General features: G+C 40.0%; 1 protein-coding gene across 9 annotated transcripts in view; it reads left to right on the forward strand.

Moving 5' to 3' along the window:
• LOC109436883 (melanoma-associated antigen 8) overlaps positions 1-23,636 on the forward strand; it is a 178,556-nt gene that overhangs the window by 12,281 nt on the left and 142,639 nt on the right. For 8 of the 9 annotated variants that reach the window (XR_012493484.1, XR_012493480.1, XR_012493483.1 and 5 more), the window contains exon 3: positions 7,059-7,144. The gene's annotated coding sequence lies outside the window, so the exon portion shown is untranslated. Of the gene's footprint in view, positions 1-7,058; positions 7,145-13,627; positions 13,807-23,636 lie in introns of all 9 variants that reach the window. The other variant, XM_074324070.1, reaches the window with a different exon arrangement.

A 23,636-nucleotide genomic window follows, 5' to 3' on the forward strand; every position in this document is an offset into this window, starting at 1 on the left:
TAATTTACCCGTAGTGTACCACAACCACCAGATATGTCCCCCAATACACAGTCGTGCACCACAACACCAAGAAACACTCCACAACATGCATAGAAGCCTCATAATGCCCACTCTCCCATAACTCCCACACTCACCTCCTAATACCTAGACTAACTTATGATGTCACACATATTCCATGATGTAAGACTCTCACTACAGCCCATGGAATCCCATCGCAATGCACAAATTGACCTCACAATGCAAAAATTCTCAAAAAAATGCCAAGACTTGCCTCCTAAGGCATCCAATATTACAATAATACCTAGATTTGCCTGAAAACTCAGCACCATATTACTATAGAAATGCCTCATAATACAATGAGCAGGCTTGCCCCACAATGCCCAGACCCTAAAACACCAAGACATGCCCTCTACCACAACGCAAAAATTTCCCTAGAATGCACAGCCTTGCTCTACACCATACATTTACCCAAGTATGGTAAAAGTAGATCCCAAACATCCAGCCACACCCCCAAATTCACAGTCTGGCCACACAACACTAAGGTATGTCTTACAGTGCACCAACTAGCTCCATAATACGTAGACACAGATAAACTCACTATGGACAGATGGACCCTATGACACGAAGGTTTCTTCCATAAACACAAAATTGCATTCTGATGCACCCCCAGAACACACACACTCTCTCCACAAAGCAAATACCCAAAAAGAAAACATGTGTCTCCAACCCTCAGAATTGCTCTAGGGCATACAGATTTGCCCCAGAGGATGAAGGCATACTCCATATTGTATAGTTATGCTCCTCTCCAGACATGCATTACAACACAGCCTCGCCCCACAAGGCACCCTAGACCTACAACCCAGATATAGTCTATAGTGCGCATACTCATCCCCACAACACCTTGGCAAAACCTCAAAAGAAAAGATGTGTCCTACAATGTCCAAAATACCTTGAAATGTGCAGACACTCCCGCAGTCCCAGAATAGCTACATCATGCTCAGACTTTCTCCAAATTCACTCCAAAACACCTAGAATCAAATCACAACATACAAATTCAACCCATCTAAGGTTCTCCCTACAATACACTGACATTTCCCTCCACACTCAGACTCTCCTACATGCACAAAAATCTCATTACAACCTCACATCATCCCACAAAATCAATACTTGACCCACAATCGTACAGACAAACCTCATGATCTACAGACTGGCTCCACACTACTGAGACACATACCCTATAATGCACAGACATGCCCTACCACACAAACTCACCCCACAAAACAACTCATCACCCAACATAAAGATCCCAAACTCAAGACATGCTCGGTTACGCACTGGCATACCCCATAACACACAGAATTACACCACAAGGCAGATATGTCTTGTGGCATGCAGAGTAGTCCCACTGCACAAACACAAGCTCCCCCACACCCAGACTCATCCCTAATAGCTCACACTCTCTTGATAACACCAGGGCATACCCAGTACCACATCCAGAATTAGCCTATATCATACAGACTTGCCCCATAACGCACAACATTGAACCACAACCTCCAGAAATGGCATACTATGTACCGACACAACCACATACCCAATAGACTCCCACCTTTAAAAAAACCCACATAGATTTCCCATAAGGCACAGACATACCCTAAAATGCAAAGACTGGCCTTACGACATTACAATTTACTGTAGAACCGCTAGAATCAACCCAAGATACACAGTCTTACCCCATTACTCCAAGATAGATCCCACAATGTACAGACTGCAATGTATAGACCACACCACCTACATATGCCCTTCAATGTGAGGTCATGTTCCCCAGTTCCTAGATTTCCCCAACAGTATATCCAAAAAATCATACCCATAAAATTCACGATATTCTGAACCACTCCTACAACACACAGTTACTCTAAACCAGATGCTCAGGACCCACAGAGCCCGTAATTCATGGAGAAAATCCAAAACGCACAGCTTCACCTCACACCCCCTAGCTATGCCTTCCTAGATGTAGAAAACAACCTCATAATACACACATGAATCATACTGCTTGCAGTCTGACACCACGAGAAACTCATTCACAGGACCTGCAATTTACAAACGCTTCCCACTACCCATATACTCGCCCCACAGCACATAGACCCATCTTCCTTCAGACACTCACCCCACAACATAAGACTCATCACCCCAAAGCACAGAGAATCAACCCACAAGACAAAGAGACCTCCCCTATAACAAAAAGATTTTGTCCACCGCACTCAGACTCACCTCACTTCCCCTGACTCACCCCACAACACCTAACCTCACACCACTACACAGAGACATGCCACCTAACCCAGAAACTAGCCCCAGAAGACTCAGACATGCCCCTCACGGTTCTCATAGACTCATACTACAACATAAAGAACAGCCATGAACACACACATAATCCACACATTCACCCTGCAACACCAGATTTGCCCCAAACTTTGGACACTTAGTAATACCCAGACCTCCTCCACAGTATTCAGAAAGCCTCACAACATCAAGAAAAGTGGAGCAATATGTATGCTCACTCTAGAACATTCAGCCTCACTTCTGGAGGCCCACACCCACTCTATCACATTTAATCCTCAATAACATGTTAGAGCTTTGGCAAGTGAGTTCACTCTTTTGAGTCTGTCTACCCGTTTGTAAACATGGTGAAATACTTCCAAGAATTAACTGCGACAATTTCAGGAAAGAATCAAGGTTCAGAACGCAGTCTTTGGAGATAGACATGTCTGCTCCCCATCTCAACTCCCCCACTTCCTGGAACTGGGACCTTGGCACATTCGATAGTAGAAATGGTCAGTGGTAGAGTAGAAGGAATATGGATTTGGTGTCAGTCGGGCCTGGTTTGGAATTCTACCTCTGCCACTGATTGGCCACGTGACCCACACAATGCACTCTAATTCTCTGATCTTCACCCTCATTTATAAACTGATTCGTGCCTCCTACGCTGTCATAAGGATTAAGTAACACCAGGTATCTTAATCTGAATTTCTAGCCAAAGAAAAGAAGTAGAATGGAGAAAACGGTAGGAGTAATTTTGGAGCCCTGTGTAATAGGCACGCCCTGGGGGAACAGAAGGGGGCATGGGGACTGTGCAGTGTGGGTTTTGCACAGCCAAGAGGCAGCATATGGGCCCTGCCTGGGGCCACAGTTGGGAGGGAAGATAGGTACTTGGCAGAGTCTCCAACAGAAATGTCCCTTCTTGGCAGTGGGATTTAAAGATCCGAGCAGCCACCTGCTTTTTATCTTCAGATTATAAAAAGCCTGTCTTATGAGACCATAGTTACTATCTTCAATAATCCACATTTTTCAAAGGAAACTGTCTTTTAATATTTATTTTCTTGCCTGCTTCAAGAGTAGGAAGAAAATCTTGAGGCCCCTCTGCTGGCTGTATCATAGAAAAGCAGGTGTGGAAATGACCAGAAAAGCCTTTCCAGGAGAAAGTGCTCACACCTACACACACACATAGTCATCATAGACAAGTACACACACACAACACATGCACACACGCAGTGCCACAGATGTTTACTCTGACATAGACCTACAGGTGTGAACTAATCCCACAGACTATACATTCTTAAAGCTGCAGCCAAAGACATGTTTGCACAAATATGAACATAGAACACAGAGTCCCAACAGGGGTCAGCTCATGTTTGCACAGATACACATATGCATGCACACAGATACACATGAATGCCTACAGCTCTGTGTGTAGGCACAGAGCAACATATAGTCATAAATATATACTCCACACTTGCACAGACCCAGAGAAGCACGCAGACATGTATATATGCCATCCAGACGATGTGTTTGCTGATCCATAACCTCAAAGATGCAAACACACAGATACACACACATACACACATACAAAAACACATAGATGTTTCTGGAGGCTCATGAGGCACAGACACATTCTCAGACACCCCCAGACATTTATGCAGAAATGTAGACAAGCATACCCGAACCCACATGGGCACATGTGAGCACACACACCCATAGGCATGCGTAGAGTCATTCATGTGCAGACACGGGTATGTGTGTTTTTACTGATATGCAGAGGCACAGAGACATGGAGACATTTACACAAATGCTGAAACAGAGATGTATCTATAGGTAGATACATGTGTTTGAAACATGTACTTCCTGACATTTTCATGCTCACAGAGTCACATCCATATACACACAAAGGCATAACTGTTATTCATACACACATGCTTAAATATTCTCATGTGTGTGCATGCAACATAAGTGCATGTGTAAATGCACATAGGGCACACATGGGAATATTCATGCATGTGGGTGTACATATGGAAATACACAAGTACAAAAGGATGCACACATAAAGGGACTTGTACATGCACACATAGACAAAACAGAGATGGATCCATAAAGAGATCTCTACATGTATATATGATACAGACAATGGTATATACATTTAGAGACATGCTTTCATATACAGAGAGATATGCATTATAGATAGCTGGATAGATATAGATAGACAGATGATGATAGATAGATAAATAGATAGATAGATAGATAGATAGATAGATAGATAGATAGATAGATAGATAGATAGATTTAGCCGAGACACTTTCATATGCAGAAGCATGTATCTACACAGAGAGGCACAGGCCTAAAGACCCACATGAAGAAACACGTGGGCAAGCACATCAGCACTCACACACAGACTCACTCAGATGAACAAGAGGAGCATGCAAAAATCACATATGTGTGCAGAAACAGGTAAATTCACAGACACAAGCATGTGCACGGAGACAGACATACACGGAGCCACACCCATACAGACTCACAAAGAGATGGTGTGTGCAGATGTATGCAGAAACATATATACAATTTTATACACATAGAGACACTCCACATGGATGTGCAGATAGATACAGAGACCCACAAACGCATACCTGCACAAACAGAGCACACAGATACATGCAGAAGCATGCATGCCCATTGACCTGTACATGCTGACATAGAAATGTGTGCACCCACATTAGCAGAGCCCAGCACACCTTCTCACACACACACACACTTGCACAGACACTTGTGTGTATAGTCATCTGTATGCATGCGAAAATGCATGCATACCTCAGAGGCATGCACAAACAAATACAGGGACAGAGGCACACCCGCGCACACAGACATACAAAATTCCCATGCATATAGAATCCTCACATGCACACAGCAACATAAACATCTGCACATGGACACACAGGTGCATGCACCCAGTCATCCAAAGAAATTCATTGTCGTGCAGACGGACGTAGGCAGATGCACACACAGTGCCCCTATAGACGTGCAGATGGTCACCCAAACACACGCATGCAAACAGCAGTGGATGAACACCGAGGCGTGTACATATGATATAGAAGGACCTAACACAGATAAAGGGGCTTACAGGCAAGAATGTGCAGGTACACATAGACTTACACTCAGACACACACACATGCTATATGCACACAGACGTGTAGACATGCAGAGAGCCACATAGATGAATATTTGCAAGCAGTAAACATAAGGACTAAATGTGTTCACACAGACATAGATGCTATCTTATACACATAGACTCACGCAGAGATATGTATATATACACTGGGATAGAAGTACAGCCCCACAGACTTACATATGTACACATAGACATGGATACAGCCCCCCCAAAGACAAGATTCTACCCATTCAGATGGTTACATGTTCCAAACCCCCATTATGGGCACATGTACACAGAGCTCTATAAATGCACTTGCACATACAGATGCATAAATGCATATTAAGATGCATACTCAGATGCCAGGTGTATGCCCCCCAATACACAAGCACACAACATCCTCAGTGTATAAAAGTAAGTGACATACACGTATATCTACAGACAATGGAGACTGAAACACTGAAAAATACAGACATTCATGGCACTCAAATGCACAGAGATGTACCCTCACATGTCAATCTATACACCCATTGGCACGCACACACACAAAATGGTCTACAAATGTACTCCTATGCCCATATAGCACTCAGTCCTAAGTGTACATCACATATGTGAATACACACACACACGTATACATCTGTCAACTTAGGCATATAGATACAGACATGGACTTAATCATGCTACAAATGGAAACAGACTCATGCAGATTTATACGGATGAAAACAGAGACTCAATCACATATAAAAGGCTGTGCAAATAAACACTTGTCCAAAGGAGGATGTGACTTTTAGTGTATCTATTTCTTAGCCTCTTCAAGAGATAATGAAAATTATTGAGCTCCCTCTGATGACTATACTGTTTAAAAGCAGATGTGGCAATTATCAGAGAGGTCTCTAAAAGATCTGGAGGGCACATGTGTGCATGTGGGTGCACGTGCACACACACATTTCCACGGGCACAAAATCACAAGCATAGGATCACAGGAAAGCACAGAAATATAAACATGTATAGCCAAATATAGAAAGATATATAGGTACATACACACACACACACACACACACACACACACACACACTCACACACTGAAACATCACACAGTGTAATATTTAAGGGTATGGCTATTGAATTTGAAAACAAACCAAACCAAACCTATGTTTGCATTTCAGCTCCAGCACTTACGAGCTGTATGATTTGGGGCCATTTTTCTGCTTTCTCACCTGTAACATGGAGGTTTTATTAGCACCTATCTCTTACAGTCCTTTGAAGATACAGTGAAATGAAAGGTTTAAGCTCCTATTTGGAATGTCATAGGTGATGCTGCTGCTGCTGCATTTTGATTTTGCTAGAGTTGAAGTTCTTAGGTAGATAGGGTTTGGGTTTTCTGGTCAAGTGCATGTTCATGTCATATCCTAGAGACATATTAATTAACATTATTCGTAAATGGTATTAATGAAGAATAGTTACTTCAGAGACAAAGCCCTTTCTGAAATTTTCTGTCCCTGGCAAATGGAAAGACCTAAAACAAATATTTCCTATTATTGTTTGTTATGATTGTTATGTGTTATTCGTATCCTTTTCCTTTTTGCAGGAGGAGATGGCAGATTGGAGCGAGCCTCGGGAAGGGAAAGAGGGCTTTCCTCCTGGTGCGCATATGTCACCTAGTGACCATATTGAGTAAGTACAGTATTTGTGGATCATTCAGAAACATTCCTAAAATTTCACCCATTGCAAAATTGAATAACCTCCCTGGTAAATAAGCTACTATACATAAAGGTATAGTGGTTTCTGCTATATTCGGAAATTAAAAATAGTTACAAAATAAAAAGAAATCTTCCTAAATTTCTTTCCCCTCCGCTCAGTTTTCCTCTGGACTTTATTGAGACTGTTCTGTAGCAGTGGTCTTCAAACTTTCTCATTATAGGCCGCCTAAAATAATTTTGAAAAACTATCTACCCCATCACATATCTTTAAGTTAGCGTCTGAAGTTTCTTATCATAAGTTTAATTATTTGTAGAGTTATTTCCAGTTTATTATGTTTACTTGTGCTTTTAAATAATATGATTTCATTGCATTTTGCATGATTCAGTGAACTAAAAATACTACAGTAACTTGATACTCATCATTGTTGATTTAAAAGCAAACAAATAAAGAAAGAACCATGAACAGACAGAAATTTTACATGATTTTATTACCTCTTTGAAATCAGCATTTCATTCAACTTCCCTCATATAATTTATCCTAATGTGATATATTTTTGTGTCTAAAGGCCTTTTATTTTCACCCTACCATACATCTCTGCAAAAAGTATATATGGACTGAAATAAATTTTCCTATAACCCTAAGCCTCTGAGTATCAAAATTTTTATCATTAAATTACTAGTAGTATACAGTGTATCAGACCAGTGTAAAATATTACACATTTTGATAAGTAATTATTTAAAAACTAGAGTTTGGTTAAAAATGCATCTCTTAAGTAAATATGATTGTTTATTTTCCCCCAAGTAATAGTCATGACTCTAAGGATAACTATTACTTCTAATGAGACAGAGTGCATTATAATCTTTTTTCCTATTTTTCACTTTTGTAGATATAAGAACTCAGAAAACTTTGTTCCCATAAATAAGTAGAAGGGAATGGAATGAGTGTCCACATCATGGGTCAAAACTCACACAGTGACCATTCATCAAAAATAATTTTTAATGATTTAAAATTGTTTTAATTAAAAATTTTAATTTTTAACAGACAACTTGATGAGGCCTATCTTTATTTTCATAATTTTTTTAATTGGGGAATATTGGGGAACAGTGTGTTTCTCCAGGGCCCATCAGCTCCAAGTTGTTGTCCCTTAATCTAGTTGTGGAGGGCGCAGCTCAGCTCCCAGTCCAGTCACCATTTTCAATCTTAGTTGCAGGGGGCACAGCCCACCATCCTATGCGGGAATTGAACTGGCAGCCTTGTTGAGAGCTCGCATTCTAACCAACTGAGCCATCTGGCCACCCCAAGGCCTATCTTTAAAAGTGTGAAAGCAAAGAAGCCTCAGTTTACAAAAGGATTTGTTGCCAAATCATTTTTTTCTGATTTTCTGAGAAGTTTACTGAAATGATCATACAAGATTTAGCAAATGACTACCATATCTGTCATACTTTCATTTTGAGACATTATTTTAAATCCAATATACTTACAAACGGTTGAGAAAATCAAAATACCGAGATCAATATGTCTTAGCCAATGCAATAATTTTGGCAAAATGCCTTTAATTCATTATATCCTTTAAATATAAAACTTTGAGGCTGCAGGTTTGGATCATTAATTTCATGGAAAATATTTATAATATAACTTAATTGGCAAAGGCAATGTTCATATGGAAATAATCAGCCAAATCAGCTTTGCCTTCAGAAAAAGTGTCTGACCACATTTTTCTTTTCTTTTTTTCTTTTTTTTTTTTTTTTTTAAGATTTTATTGGGGAAGGGGAACAGGACTTTATTGGGGAACGATCTGTACTTCCAGGATTTTTTCCAAGTCACATTGTTGTCCTTTCAATCGTAGTTGTGGAGGGCGCAGCTCAGCTCCAGGTCCAGTTGCCGTTGTTAGTTGCAGGGGGCACAGCCCACCATCCCTTGCAGGAGTCAAACCGGCAACCTTGTGGTTGAGAGCTCATTGGCCCATGTGGGAATCGAACCGGCAGCCTTCGGCATTAGGAGCATGGAGCTCCAACCACCTGAGCCACCGGGCCGGCCCCCTGACCACATTTTTCAATGGAAAAAATGAATTAACATGCATTCTGAGGAGAAATATTAAAACGATGGAGAAATCAATTGTGGGACACCTCTTGTTAAATAGTTTACTAGCAAACTACATAGAATGTTAAAATGATAGTGAGATTTATGTCCACTTCAAAATAAATTAAGAAATTAAATAATAATTTTGTTTCTCATATGTAATTTTAAATTAAACAATGTAGTATGTAGCTAACATTATAAATTATGTATGAAACAAGGAATCTGATGGCAGGCATAGTTTCCTTTGGTAAACACATATGCATTGTTTTTTAGAACACTAGTATTAGGTTTCTGGAAATAATTGAGAATCAAACATAAAAATTGTAAAATCCATTTATGTTAGATCACCGAATCAAATTTTCAACCATATTTTATCAAAGAGAAAAGTATATTTAGCTAAAAAAATAATTGGTCTAGCAGCCACCATATTTTATTTTTGATAATAGGGAGTAGAGAATACATTATTATTTATAAAATGAAATGAGAATTGACTTTAAATGGAAAAGATATTTCAAGAGACAATCTGAGAAGACAGGTTTTAACAAGTTTAACGAATGATGTACCTTATCTGAAAGAAATCACATACAATATCTATGCATAAGTTTTACCAGTGTAAACACTTTGTAATACAGGAAAATATTCCAGTTATATTTAAAAGAATCAATCAACTGTATATACTGCTGTTAGTTAGGAGGTGCTTTTCTTTTTAGTAAAGACACATGTAAGTGATTAGTATTGAGAATGGCTGCAAAATAATGCTTAATTTTAAGCAAGTGGAAAAAAAGTTGTTTTTGGCAGATCGGTTGTAGTCAAGAATACACATGCAAATTGAGAATCGGAGAGTAGATTTCCTGCAAACTCTCCCTGCTAGCATACTTCTTGAAAATAATTCATGTACTGGTAGCCTAGTTTGAAGACCACTGTTCTAAACTGTCTGCGGCAGGATTGCTCCATAGAAACATATTGTCATTGTTGGGATAACAAATTTATTGTAGTTCACGTTCACAAGAGTGCAGTGGAAGTCGCTGCCAGATGCTTCTATGATCGATTGTGTTTGAGCAAAATATTCTGGAAGGGAGTATTTTGTTTTGCTGATACATGTATGTATCAACTAGACCTACGTTGTCCAACACGGGAGCCACTCAACCCCATGTGGCTTGTGTGAACTGTGATATGCGGTAAGTGTAAAATGCCAAATTTCAAAGAGCAGGCCAACATAAATAAAATATTTCATTAATATTTTGATATCAATTACATGTTGAAATGATAATATTTTGGATATACTGAGTTAAGTAGCACGTTATTAAAATTAATTTCACCTGCTTTTTAAACTTTTTAAAATGTTGCAACATGAAAATTGCAATTACATATGTGACTTGCATTATATGTGTCATATGATAGTGCTGCTCTAGAGCCAATATTAAAATTCTAACTTCCTCTAAAAACATGACCACAGGAAAAAAAAGATTTGTCCACTACTCTCGTGTAGTAAGTATATTGGTATTCTGATGTAGGTAGTACTTTGATTAGTGTTTGGGTTTCCAGGTTGGGGAATTTCTAGTTGAAAGCAGGTAAAAGTAAAACAAGCAAGCAAACAAACAAACAAACAAAAAACCAGTATTTTGTTAAAGATGTTTTAAAAACAGTCTTTTATTAGTACCTAGAAATTTTCCCAATATGGACTTTGGATGGCTTCTCAGTGGGAGCAAGTGAAGCTTTTCAAACTCTTCCAAAATGTCAGTGGCGGATATTGCATTCTATGGAAGATATGAAGTGTTTCATCACATTTGAGATACTGTTTTATGTAATTACGTTTTTATGTAACACTAAGAGAGAAAGAAAAAAGTTCTGAATAAACGATGATGTAATGCTTTCATATCCATAGAATTTTAATTTTATACTTATGGAAAGAGCTTTTTTGGCTTATTTAGACATATATTTTTATCATACTCATATATCATGATACTATAATAGCCACGAACAAGTTTGAATATACACAGGCAATGACAGCTCCCTTTCAAATGCCTCCTGGCTGACAGTGATTGTAGAACGCCATTGATTGAAAAGTGCACTCTGATTTCAGAGATGGGAAAATGTGAAGAAAATAAGCATCTGAGAATTAGTTAAATACGGTAAGTCATTTGGCAAGAAAAAAGGGTGATGTAGGGCCGAAAGCCAAACTCCAAGACAGCAGCCTAGTGAAAACACTTTTCTGTGTATTATTGTATTTACAAAAGACAAAATATGGCTGTCATTTAAAAATATATCGTCGTGCATTTAAATAGCATTACATGATATATTTCATCGCAATTGTTTGGTGGTTTTCTTAGCATTCTTTTATTTGTTTTCTGGCTTAGAAGTAGGAAGGCTAGGGAACAATCGGGATGGGTGGGGCTGTGACTGGGGACAGACTGGATCTCTCCAGGCTGAAAATGTCTAGCATGTCTGTTGTAAGAACCACTTAGCACAGCCTTGTGTGAGGCTGTGCCTTCAATGGCACTGTTTGTTCTTTGTAAGTGGGCCTAACAGAGGCAGCCTTTCTCCTTGTCATGGCTTAGTTTAGTTTTCACATATTCAATGTATCCTTTCTTGACTGAAGGGCCTCAGAGAGGGAGGAATGGCGATTGAGCTGCTTTCCTACTTTTTGTTTGATATAGTATTCGAGAGGGTCAGCAAGATGAATCAAAACTCCACAGGAAATACATCATGTCAAGAATCAAGGAGAAAAAAACAAACCCTAAATTTGTCCTCCAGGAACTGTGGCAGATCTCTGATTGTAATGATACTCTTGATGGTATAAGAATTTACAAGAGGTAACAAAACCAACAGTAACAGTCTTCATGAAATGAGAAGAAGAAGAGAACCAATCACATGTTCCCTCCCTTGTCCCTACAGCTACACGTTATACTAAAACTTAAGTGTCTCTTGAGGGCTCAAAAGCAGGGCCAGCTTAATGGGCTTGTGACCTGCGCAGTCTCATAGGGCTCTATGCTTAAAAGGGTTCCATGCTTGTTTTAATGCTCTGCTGTCATGGTCTTGAAATTCACAATAATTTTGGAAAAGGGGGCCCACATTTTCATGTTCCATTGGGCCCCACAAATTAGGTGGGTAGTTGATCTCATTCAAAAGGAGATGCTTGCCAGAGAATTATGAACTGAAGGAGCAAGATTAAATCGGAAGCATTGCTTTTCTAATGCTGTGCACTGAACTCTGTCAATATTCATAAACTACTGTTGCTGTTGGTGGTGATGTTAAGAATAATAGTTGTAGAAGTTGTAATAGGAGTAGTAGTATTATCAGCAGTACTTTATATTGACTCCCTCATTTATTCATATGACCTGGGGCATTTCTGTGTCTCTATTTTCTCACCTGCCCTCCCAATACCCATGAAAGTACTTGTTATCTGTGCAGGTTGAAACAGAGGAAAAAGATTATTTATTCCCCTATCCAGCATGGCATGGAGTCTGGGCAGCAACGACCTGCCTGGAGTCTTGGGGGCCTGGGTTGGGCTCAGCAATGAGGCTGCGCTGGCCCGTGACTGTAAAGCAGGTGTCCAGGGAGTCCTAGAGCCCAAAAATCAGTGCCTCTGAAATCTCAAAAGCCCAATGGGTACATCTCACTGCTGTCAAAAGGGCTGGGTCAAGGCACTTGGATGGAAACTGCAGATGTGCACACAGGGATAAAGGGTTGAGAAGAGAGGAGAGGAGGTGCATCCAGGAAAGATCCTCTGAGCCCCTGGGGCATAGTGACAAGAGCTTTTTTCTAGGGTGCCTGCAGTATTGGGGAGGGAATGGCCAAGGGTGCCAGCCACCTCAGATTTCCCCATAGGTTTTCTTACTGCCCAGAACGGAATGGTACTCCATTGCCATTATCTGAGTGAGAAAAGAAAACTTTTGTCTCCGTTGTGTGAGGGAACTCATTTTCCTGCATGTAAAGGAGAAAAGTGGCAGAATGGAGAGAGACCTTAAGGAAGTCAGCAAATGCCATGTGGCTTTTAAGTATGCAAGAATGCCTGTCAGTGATTTCCTTAAACAATTGTAGGGTTTCACTGCATTGCAATTAAGAGAAGTGAAAGTAGCACTTCAAATGAGGCCACCGAAAATGCCATTTGAAATATCTTGGCAGTGTACTGTGTCACTGATGGGACACAGTGATAAACAATTTGCCTTATTTCACACATCAGAGATTGCTGGACTTTGTTTCTTGCGTGTGACAGAAGTGAAGATAGGGATATAGCCTTTTAGGAATAAGTGTCCTGGTTTCCTGGTTAAAATGACATAATGTATTTGGTTGCATGTCTCTGTTGGGAAATGGGAGGGTTACTGTGTTGTGTCAGAAAGCAGGGGGTGAAGTGGCTGGGATGTATTTGCATTACAGGGGTACCTCGGTTTTCCAACATAATCCATTCCGGAAGACCATTCGAGTTCTGAAACATTGGAAAACAGCCGACAGCTAAGCCTCAGGATCTTGCACTCAGTGGAAGCCGCATGACATGTTCGACTTCCGAGGCGTTCGTAAAATGAAATGTTCGTCAACGGAGACGTTTGAAAACCGAGGTACAGTAGTACTGTGATTTTTTTTTGTACCTGAGTTTGCACACTTACGTGCAATCTGTCACAAGGGCTGCAGACCAGGTAAACCAATAGCAAAGAGCTAACGTGTGGTCTTTGATTGGTTCAGATCTGAGACTTCCAGCTGCCCAGCAGCTTGGCTTGGGAAGAATGCATGACGACCTGGATCTGGACTAGGGACAGGGCTAACAATGCTGACTGGACAACTGAATTTGTGCTAAAGAGTGTTGGAGCGTCCCACCGAGCATGTGCATTTTGAGAAGCTTTCATCACAAGGGAGCCTGCAAAGGAGAGCTGGCTATTGCACACAAAGGTCTGGGTGCAGGCACAATTATGCTTGTATGTGCAAGGATGAGGAGCGGGGAGGGTCCTATGGGGGTGCATTGTAAACTACTTGGATGGGGACTCTCTGTACAGGTGCCTGTAACTGCCTTAGGTCAAGCCCCGCTCAGGTTGGAATTAGAGCTTTTCTGAGCTACCTGCCTGAAATCCCGACTGTGTTCTCAGACCAACCAAGAGAGGCCACACCTGTTGGTGAAGGAAGGTTGGGAGCTCAGCCATGACTTCATTGATAATAAAGGAAGAGTTCCAGCACTTCTCTTAGGACCCCAGTTAAGATTGAGGACCAGAGAAGGGAAGATGATAATACAGTTTTAGAGTTGGAAAGAACCCTTAAAGGCCATTTAGTGCAATCCTTATATCTCAATTGAAGTCTCCAGTGAATAATTTCTCTTTCCCTCTGCTTGAACATCTCCAGGAATGGGGGAGTCTGTTTCCTGAGGTAGCCCATTCACTCTCTGGCCATCTTTATTAGTTCTGCCTCATATTGGACTGAAATCTGACTCCCTGCACATTCTGATCTCTGGGCCAAGTCACCTCCTGCTGACACATGGCCCTTTTGCTCACTGAAGACAGGTCCTATCTCATTGAACTCTTCTTTCCTTGCTTCATCTCTCTCCGCCGTTCCCCATTCAATGATTTTGGCCCCTGTTCTTCTTGTTTCCCTCCTCTCAGCAGTCCAGCTCTCCAGGGTACCAAAAGCCTTGTACAGTATTCCTGTTGCAGCCTGACCACTTGTTACCTGAGCTGAGTATCATTTCTCTGTTAACCGCATGCCATGTATAGTCAGATGGCATTGTTGACTCACCCAGTTTCCAGAAAGTCTAAATTCAACTGGAAGGTGCCCCCACCTGCTTTACTCAGAACTACGGGGCCAGCAAATGCTTCTGACCAAAAGCAGTTCACTCACTGAAAATTAGGTCATGGTGGCACAGGGAGGAACAAGATGGAGGGTAGGAAGTTATCTGGTGTATTGTCTTTTGTTGAGAGCTTTAGTATCTGTTTTTCCTCTACTCTGCATATCCCTAGTTTTTTACAGGTAATTTCATGTGGCGTCTGGGAACCTGAGAAAATATGAAAAAGACACCCTTAAAGGGGATTGGGGAATTGTATTAGTCACATGCATTGCTCACAATGAAGCAGGAGTGAGCTTGGGACTTCCTTTCTCTCTTCATGTCCCCCTACCCTGCCCCTGGTGCCTTTTGGTTTAATAGAAATCTGTTAATGAGGCTTCTGATCGTTCATGTGTAGATTGTTCCAGAAATCAATCACTCTATTCAACTGGGAACCTCCTGAGTTAATTGGGCCTTTTAACCACCTCATTCTGTGTGTGTGTGCTGAAAATGACAGGTGAGGAGAATTCGTACAGATACTACCACTCTTTCAATTACCAGTCTTGCTCAGGATAGTGAGAACAGCCTGACTCCAGAGCATTTGTGCTACCACAAATTATCAGTACAATCTGGTAGAAGCCTTCCACCCTTGGGCCTCAATCACTTTGTTAATAGATAAAGGAGTTGAACCAAATATCTATTATATTTCTCCTGAACAGCCTGGTCTAGAGAGTTACTCCTGCTGCATGCAACCTGAATTCCAGTTACTTAAAAACCTCCCAAGGTTGAAACCTCTAAACTTGTGGTTCTCAGCCTTGGATGCACTATAGAATCACATTAGGATCTTTTAAAAAATACTGATCCCCTCCTCCCTATGATTCGGATTCATCTGCTCTAACTCATAGCGACCTTTCTTCTAAGCTCTGAATTTCTTCCATAAAGCCATAGGGTAGGATCATAGAACATTAGGATTCTGTTATGTGAATGCCAGAAACATGTATAACCCCAGGTTGGACAGCTGCTGGATGAAGGGCAGATGCAACACTGAAACAGGCCTAGTTCAGAGCCTCAACTAGTTCTCAAGAGCAAAAGGAGGGCCTTCTTCTTAGCTCTTCAGTCGTTACAAGTCAAGCAAATGAACAGGAAACAGTCACTTGAATTAATTCTGTCTTGGCTGCTGTTTGTTATTTGAGATTCTGAAAATCAGCCTACTGCATTCCATCTATCCTCCCAGGGATATACTTGGCATTGTTTGGTCTGCTTTCAGAAAGATAAATGGGGCTCAAAGCGTGTGATCATCTCCTTGGTTAAGCAAATTCCTTCCACCAAATATTTATTATTTTGTTTTAATGAGGGGATATTTTTTTTTTTTGACTCTCCAGAAGTCTAAGGAAGAAAGCAAAGAAAAGGTAGTTTGATTGGAATTGGACTGCCCTCTAGAATGGAGCAAGCAGCCATCAAGTTCATGACTATAATAGGACCTCTCACAAGTGCAGAGACAAAGTGAGAAAGAGAAAAAAGGTACAAGAGTAAAGGAGGCTGAATGTACAGCCAGCCCAGCAGTTTCTGCAGTGAGTTGCGTCATAAAGTAAGTTGGGGTTTTCCCAGAGCCCATGTGCCTGGGCGAACTTTATTTGCAATTTCATTAACAGCTTTTTAAGTCAACATATTTTATAGCAATTAACTATAATTACAAATCTTAGAAACATTTATATGGATAATTACGTGCCTAATTATTGTTCCTTCATTTTCAATTAATTCTAAAAGAAATTAACTGTGTGATTTTGACAAGTGCTTAGTGTTTCCAAAACTGACTGTGAATCCCTATTACTTAAATTTGTTGTTATACATTTTCACAAACTTTTCCCAATCTGAAACTGTCTATAAATGTTGGCAGTAAGTTTCTTGACTGCATGCCGGTCACACATTACTCTCACACCTATGATTGCTTGGAAGGGAGTGTAAACACTGCCAAGGAAAAATGACCCACCCAATTAATCAGTGGCAGACAGCTGAGAATTGGGCTCCATATTTTCCTATGGCGATTGTTTAACCACTTGGCTGCAGGCCACCAAGTGAGTTATTGATCCATTGGAACCCAGCCTATTTGAATGGCCATGATAGGCTTTCTGTCATCAGACTACTAAAACTGTGTGTTTGGGGGAGAGGAAAATAATGAAAACCACTAGTCTGTGCAACTTAACAGGTATAAACTATGTAAAGGAAGATATTTGATAGGCACTGACAGTAGGGTAGCTGAATGGAAGAAATACTGACCAATTGGACTTAGATGTGTTGAATAAATCTCTGAAATCCAATTAACTGGCCCAGATAGCATCTGCAATACTGCTTGTGGTAGGGAGGGTTAGTATTGATGAGGGATTCCAAAAAGTGGTATATTTGCAGTGAATTCTTAATAAGAGGGGCACACAGAAGATGTATGACCAAATTCCAGTTCAGATATTTATTACCTATGTGACCTCTGATGATTTTTCAAAGGGAGAAATCAGATAATGTGGGTAAAACAGGATCCAGGACAGTACTTGAGACCTAGCCTGTCCTCAGCAAATGTTCTTTTTCTTTCTTCCCTGAAATCTTAGACTTGTGTTATTCTTTTTTTTTTTTTTTTTAAATTTATTGGGGTGACAATTGTTAGTAAAATTACATAGATTTCAGGTGTACAATTCTGTATTACATCATCTATAAATCCCATTGTGTGTTCACCACCCAGAGTCAGTTCTCCTTCCATCACCATATATTTGATCCCCTTTACCCTCATCTCCCACCCCCCACCCCCTTACCCTCTGGCAACCACTAAACTATTGTCTGTGTCTATGAGTTTCTGTTTCTCATTTGTTATTCTATAAAGAGCTCATTTTTAAAGATTACTTCATTCAGAGATATTTTATTTGGACTTATTTGTCAATCAATGGCATGAGAATGACCTATTATTAACTTGTAGACCCATATAATTTTTTATGATATTTTAAAACCTTTACCTTACAAGCTTTTTCATTTATTACTTATCTTACCCGGTGCTAAGATAATTTTTTTTAATACGTGTAAGTAATACAGTCATCCCTCCGTATCCATGGGATATTGGGTCCAGGACCCCTGAGAATACCGAAACCTGCCGATGCGTGAGTCCCTTATATAAAATGACATAGTATTTGCATATAACATACACACATCTTCCCTTATAATTTAAATAATCTCTAGATTACTTATAATACCTAAACAATGTAAATGATATGTAAATAGTTGTTATACTGTGTTGTTTGGGGAATAATGACAAGAAGAAAAGTCTGTACATGTTCAGTACAGAGGCAACCATCGTAGGTCTAACTACGTAGTACAAGTCAGTGACAATATAACAATTTTTTCCTATTTTCAATCCTTGGTTGGTTAAATCTACGAATGCGGAAAGCGCAGATATGAAGGGCTAACTGTGCTAGGATTGGAATACAATTGCACTGCCAAATAAATGCATAGATTTTTTTTTCAGAATGTGCGCAGCTATTGTATGATGCTGAAAATAATTTTTTCTTTATAGGTTTGTGTCACTTTGTCCTATTCTCTTGGAAGACATTGATATTTGTACCCCCAATTTCTCTAGTAGCAAAGTTAAAAAAGGCAACGAGTTGCCTTTAATGTCAATACTGACAGTGATAAATGATGGCTGCTTGTTTGTATAGGTGTGAATGACGGGACCCATAGCTAATTACCGTCCAACTCATTTATTCTTTGGGACCACTAATGAGCCAATCATTAAGGGGCTATATTCATTGTGATGAATTATTCATTCAGAAAATGTTTATTGAGCCCACTTATGGACCAGGAATTCTGCTAGTTGATATATCCATGGCATAGCTCCAACCTTAAGGTGCTTATAATCTAACAAGGAGCTAAGACTTATCTATGAACAATTCAAACACAAGATACAAAACAAAAATGTCATGAGGAAGAACAAGATGCTACTGGAGTTCAGAGAGGGGAGTGGTTACTGCTGGTAGGGGGAATTCAGGAAAGGCTTTACTCATTCATTCATTCACCTAACAAGCACATGAACAAGAGACTATGCTAGGCTGAGGATACAGAGACAAATAAAATGTTGCCCTCAAGGAGTTTACCTTCTAGGGAAAGATATCCAGACTAGAGACAACACCCTGTATTAAGTCTTACTGACAACTAAGGTCAGAACAAAGTGCTAGGGAGCTTAGAAGTTAGTATCTTTGGGGAAGCCAAGGAAGGAGTCATGGTTGAAGCAGACATTGAGCTGGAGTTTCTTTAGAGAGCTTATAGCCTAGTGAAGGCGACTGCCATGCATGTAAGTAATTCCAACACTAGGTAAAAGGTGCTTAGTGCCTTGAGAGAAATTCAGACAAAGGGCTGTGAGAGAGGCTTCAGGGGTGAATGTTTACTTCCAGCTGGGGCCTCAGGTAAGTATTTACCAAAGAGGTCGAATTGGAGCTGGTCTTAGAGGATGAGTAGAACTTCAAAAGGCAAGGAGGTGAGGGAAGGGGTAATCCAGAAGGAACGGCATGAAAGCATGACTAGAGACATGACTTGCTACTAATGAGTCCTTTGAAGTGGCTAGAGTGGACTAGGCTGGGCAATGGCAATTTGAGGACAATACAATGTGCAGCTAGATCATGGAAGGTAGCGAACACCAAGCTGACTCATTGGACTTCATTGAGTGGGCAGTGTGTCTCTACTTCTGACTGTGCCTTGGAACTGAGGTCGGGCTCTGGAATTGGGCTGCTTGGGTTCAAATACTGCCCCACCATTCACTAGCTGCATGAACTTGAGCAAGTCTCTTAGCCTCTCTGAGCCTTGGTTTTAACATCTGTAAAATGGGTATGACAGTAATATTGTACCCCACAGGTACCTTCAATGAGAACTGGTTTAGTTCATGTATTTGTAGCTTCTAGAACAGTGCTTAGCAAGACGGACTATATGTGTCAGTTGTTAGTAGCAGCAGTAGTAGTAACAATAATAGTTGCGGTATAAACAGTAGCAACTTTAGGGAATTCTCGTGTTGTGAACTTGTAGGGACATACAGTGGTACCTTGGTTTTCGAACATAATCCGTTCCGAAAGACCGTTCAAGTTTCGAAACGTTTAAAAACCAAGGCACGATTTCCCCATAGAAAGTAATGCAAAATGGATTAATCTGTTCCAGACCTTTAAAATCAACCCCCCCAACTGCAAATTTAGCATGAATTTTACTATCTAATGATACCATGGATCCATAAAATTTACGGCGTTCGTAAACCGAAATGTTCGTCAACGGAGATGTTAGAAAACCGAGGTACCACTGTACTTAGGATGACCTGACCTGCTTCAGGAAACCAGTAGTGAACCTCAGGGCATATTTTTAAATGGTCAATATTATCCTCTGCATAATTGTTGAGGTACATCTGAGTTGAGCCATGTGCTAGCCACATAAATAGCCAGGCCTCAGCTGCTAGAAATGGCCCAGCAAGAATGTTGGCTGCCAAGACAATGGAGGCAACCAATAAAACGGGTCCAGGATCAGGCCCAAGCAAGAGAGTTTCAGAGAGCTCCTCCATCTATGACACATCATCAGCAAAGCTTGCAAACAGTAGGGATCACCTGTGCTGAAAGTCTAGCAATAAAAGAATTGGATTCCCATGTCCCAGGTGCCTCAGTTTTCACACCCCTACCTCAAGCTGAAATTTTAACATGAAAGTGGAGCTATTTGCAAGTAATACTAAAGTGTCCCCACTGGGGGCTTGTTCACAGGAAACAGGTACAGCCTGAGAACAATGATCTGCAAAGCTGTGGAGACTGTTCTTTCTCATGTTGACCCCTGGTGCATTTTGGGACACATCTGACAAGTCCAGCTGCATTTAGCAGATGGCCTATGATTGAGTATATTCTCCTTGCATGCCCGACTGTGGATTCAGCTGATGGATGTCACTGTACACATGCCTCTTTCTTATGGATTGCAGTTGGTTATCACTAAACACACAAGCTGCTGTTATAAGACAGAGGTACCTTAGTAAGTCCTGGACGAACCCACAAATCTCCCTTCTCAAATGAGTGTTAGTATAGGGAGCTCAGGGTTCTCTTTGCAGATTCACAGCAAGCTCCTGAAATTTCCTGAGACACAGAGCAATTAGAATGGATCTCTTTTTGAGACCTCTGTGTCTTATACTCTCTAAGCTGTATGCAAACCTCCTCATGTAGGCCTAAAAGTAAGGGAATCATATTATATTGGAAAAAATATTATTATATGTCTTAATCAAAAAAGGATTTAAACCTGGCTGGTGTCAAGTGTTGTGCCAGCAATCAAACAGTCCTCCAAGGATTAAGCCGTAAGTGTCTTCTGCCCAATTTACGCACTTTACATCAGAAAATCGCTCTTAACTTATACTTCTTGATAAACATCTGTTAAACATCTGCCTAGAAAATAATTATGTTTGCCTCCTCAGAATTTTTTTTGAGAGGGTATATTTTGGATGGCTTATATTTGTTTAAAAAGACTATCCTTGGAAGTTTCCTAAAATAAATGTACTTGTGGCAGAGGCTTCCAAATCGTTCCTAGAGTAGAGCTAGAGATGTAGAAACGAGGGAATAGAAGTTCAGCGGGGTTTAGGTTCTGCGACAGAACATGGCATTAGGGTTTGAGCCCATTTGTATGACCTCGCATCAGCCTGTGTTCAGACTCAGTTTCTTCATCTGCTCATAACACAGCATTGTCCTGAGGGAAGATTAATTAAAATACTATATGGAGAAATGCTTTGTAAACGTAAAAGGACCACTCAAATGTAAGGAATTGCTATTATTATCATCACCATTCATGATTCTACAGCTTATAACTAGTCAGAGTTTGTCTACATACATACATACGTACATACATACATACATGCATCCATACATCAAGCAGTCATGTCTTTCACCACTAGATGGCAGGCGAGCCACTTGATAAAGTGTTTATGGGGTCAGGGAACTAAAGATCCACAGCAATTCTGGTTTGTGAGGCAGTGCCACAAAGGTGAATTAGAAATCGTGAAAAACAGATGTTAAAATAAATCTCAAGTACGACCGGTTTGCAGTTTACCAAGATTTTGTATCTATGTGAACATGGTGTGTGTTTTTTTTCTGACTAGGAGAAAAGGGACAGCCAACCAATTTCTGCAAATAAGGAAAATGTTCAGCCCACTTAGAGTTATAGCTAACAGACTTAAGGATTATTTATAACACCATTTGGCAGGCGATGGTTTCATCTACATTAGGGGTCAACAAACTGCTTCTGCAGAGGGCCAGATAGTAAATCTTTCCAGCTTTGCAGGTTGATCTGTCTCTGTTGCATTGATTCAGCTTTGCCTTTGTAGCTTGTAAACAGCCTGAGACGCTAAGAAAATGAGTGGGCATGGCTGGGTTACAATAAAACTTTATTTATGGACACTTAAATTTGAAATTCGTATAACTTACACTTGCCACAAAATATTCTTCTTCTTTTGATTTTTTCTGACCATTTAAAAATGTGAAAACCATTTTTGGCTCAAAGACCAAAGAAAAAATGGCCACAGGCTTGATTTGGCCCTCAGGGAATATTTTGCAGATTCCTGGATTAAAAGCTTTAATAATCTTAACTATCAGATTGACAATCTTCTCGATTAATATATCTTTTTACTTCTTTCATAATAAATATTTCAATGTGACTGTTATTTTTGCCATCAATAAATTAAGAATCCTTGTGATATTTTTTGCCTACCTCTCAATAGTATGAACTTGTGTCTTGTTTGTTAGACTATAAACAAAAGAATTCAACTAGTGGTTGCGTTGTTCCTAGAGTTGCCAGAAAAAAACAAGACACTCAGTTAAATTTGAATTTCAACTAAACAATGAATAATTTTTAAAGTATAAGTGTGTCCCATATATTGCAGGAGATATATTTTATTATAAAAGCACTGTATTTTGCCGTGTATAATGTGCACTTTTATGCCCAAATTTGTGAGGGAAAAATAAGGATGTGCATCATACATGGGTGGTACTAATTCCGTATCTATATAAATGGTTTTAATTCTTTTATTTATGCTTATGAGTTAAAAGTGTAATAATAATAAATAAATGCTAAAATTCCTTCATAATACAAAAAACAAGTACCTAAATATAAACAAATACAAATTTGAATTAAAAAATTAAAACGAAAGATATTTGTTCCCTGAAAGTTTGGGCCAAAAACGGGGGTGCACATTATACATGGGAGCGCATTATACTCGGCAAAATACAGTATTTCTTGTTAATCTGAGATTCGGTTTTACTTAGGTGACCTATGTTTTTATTTCCTAAATCTGGCATTCTTGTACTTATATATAGACTGCCTATTACTCGTTTATTAAAGCCTTAAAAATAATTGAAGATCTGCAGACAGGATTCCTGAAGTGAACTATGCCTTTAGAGATTTGGGGAAAATACGCATCTCCAACCCCTGGTTGCTTTCAGTGCTAGTTAACACATCCGTGTGGCATAAACAGGCATGTTTCATATCTATTTTCCAGGAGTATTTTCCTGAGCGGCTAGGGCCAGTCTCACTTGGATAAGCCATTTTAATTGTGAGAAACCCAAAGTAATCTTCAGACAGGTACTTGCTTCAGAGAAACTTGAAGTCTTA

This window comes from Rhinolophus sinicus, chromosome X (genome assembly GCF_036562045.2).
Source record: "Rhinolophus sinicus isolate RSC01 chromosome X, ASM3656204v1, whole genome shotgun sequence".
Classification (NCBI taxonomy): Eukaryota; Metazoa; Chordata; class Mammalia; order Chiroptera; family Rhinolophidae; genus Rhinolophus; species Rhinolophus sinicus.